This window comes from Myotis lucifugus, unplaced genomic scaffold (genome assembly GCF_000147115.1).
Source record: "Myotis lucifugus unplaced genomic scaffold, Myoluc2.0 scaffold_0, whole genome shotgun sequence".
Classification (NCBI taxonomy): domain Eukaryota; kingdom Metazoa; phylum Chordata; class Mammalia; order Chiroptera; family Vespertilionidae; genus Myotis; species Myotis lucifugus.
In genome coordinates, this window is record NW_005871048.1 from 19,210,115 (window position 1) to 19,212,246 (window position 2,132).

Below are 2,132 nucleotides of genomic sequence, written 5' to 3' on the forward strand. Positions count from 1 at the left end.
TCAATCTCCATATTGATTGAGACCCCACGGGATATAATGTAATTGTTATGGCAACATGAGTGGGTTTGTTTGTTGGTCGATTTGTTTTAATTGTATTTATTCATTGTTTCTTTTATTCGTTTACCTTGATTTCATTGGCTTTTGTGTTTTATTTTGTTTGGGAGTAATTGGAGAGGGAAGCAGGTCTCATTTTTAATAAAATGTGTCTTTTTTAAAGCAGCCATTATGAAATGTAGGTATTATCACAAGAATTATGGTTTTTTTCAGTTATTTTATATATGACAAAATGTTACTTTGTGCGGTTTTTTCTTTGTTTGTTTTTTCCAGTGGAGAGCGCGGACACAGTCCCCCACAACCACAAATTATGCATCTAGTTTCCCACATTTGGGGAAATCGCCTGGGAAAACCACCTTCGTGATTATGGCAGCTCCCCTTCTGGGTTAAGTATTATATAGACAACACTGAATTGTAACTATCACACATTTGCTTATGCCAACCCTGCCTGTTCCCTCTGATTTTTCTTCTTCACTGTTCACTTTTTTAATTTTAATTTCTCTTATCAGCCCCTACTCTTCTATTTTGTTGCTGTAATTGTTACTTATTTGACTGATTTGCTTTGTGTAGCTACCCAATTATTTTTATCAATTAAATAATAATAGATACCACATTAAGAACCTAGTAAGAATTCTTGCCACAGACAATCCGGGATAACAAAGGAGGTCTCCCCGAGGCTTAGATTGCAGGAGTTTTAAAGCCTGTTTACTTTTGAAGAAAAATAATAATATGTGGTCAGGTATAATGAGTTGGATAGTCTCAAACCACTGAAATGGATCTAAGGGTATAAGATGTTCACTTGTATCAAAGATTTATTTCCATCTGTGAACAAATGAAGTGGGGTCAATAGTAAGTAGACTAAATCAATTATGATAAAGGTACAACAGCACCTCACCCAAATCAATGGAAAGCTCTAAAGGGAATATTTCCCCACACCGTGTTCTGCATCTGGTTGAAATGCCCGGATCTTTATACTCCACCTCACTCATCAACCAGATCCAGGCTGTTCCAAGGAAAGCATGAGGATGGGCAAGGCAGCTCTCTGAAGCTGAGGGAACCCCTGAAGGAGCTGACACCTCGAGGCTTCCTGGTGACAGAACTCCCACAGATGGAAATAAATCCTTCCTGAAACAGGGACCTGGGTGGAGCCTCACTGTCTACAGCATCAGAGAGGAGTAATTTGGAATATATCATAGACAGATGTTAGAGTATCTACAACCTGGCTCAGGCCCAGGATATTGTTCCAAGTTTCATGATGAAGGAAGCTGTGAAACAAAGTGAAAATTAACTTTGAGTACCTAAAATAAGTTGTAATGTCTCCAAGGTCAGAATAGCTCAGTAGACTCAAGTATCCACAGAAGAAAATCACACTGAACTTTAATTTCAGTAGAAACACAACATTAACTATAGTTCCTACATTAGTAGGATAATACTTATCCATTCAGCCAGAATTTATCCATTTTTACTATCCCTAATACTTTGCTAGAGGTGATGTTAATGATAGAGGTGGCGGTAGAAACATAGTAAGTTTTAACCCCAGATAACTGCCCATGAATTACCTAATAGCTTACTGCTGTAATAATCAAAAATTCAAAGAGCTTTCACCATAAAAGTATATATTTTAGCCATATTAGGATAAGGGTATATGTCCTGCTTTTTTAACTCATTCAGGAACTCACATTTTACCAACCCAAGGTCCTTCTGCCCAGTGCTGTTAGGTGAAGCAGAGCAGAAACTTCATTGTTTGATCAAGGAAGGGAAACAGGTAAGTTCATGCTCTAAGAGTCTAAGGCAGCCATGGGCAAACTACAGCCTGCGGGCCGGATCCGGCCTGTTTGAAAAGAATAAAACTAAAAAAAAAAAAAGACCGTACCCTTTTATGTAATGATGTTTACTTTGAATTTATATTAGTTCACACAAACACTCCATCCATGCTTTTGTTCCGGCCCTCCGGTCCAGTTTAAGAACCCATTGTGGCCCTCGAGTCAAAAAGTTTGCCCATCCCTGGTAAGGGCACCTTCTCCCTGACTGGAAAGGAGCCTTCTGTATTTACAGGCCATGACATGCAGTGATTAAAT

At 38.6% G+C, this 2,132-nt stretch overlaps 1 pseudogene; it reads right to left on the bottom strand.

Moving 5' to 3' along the window:
* Nucleotides 1-324: 324 nt before the first annotated feature.
* On the bottom strand, nucleotides 325-448 carry LOC111825627 (annotated as a pseudogene).
* Between the last annotated feature and the right edge of the window lie 1,684 nt (nucleotides 449-2,132).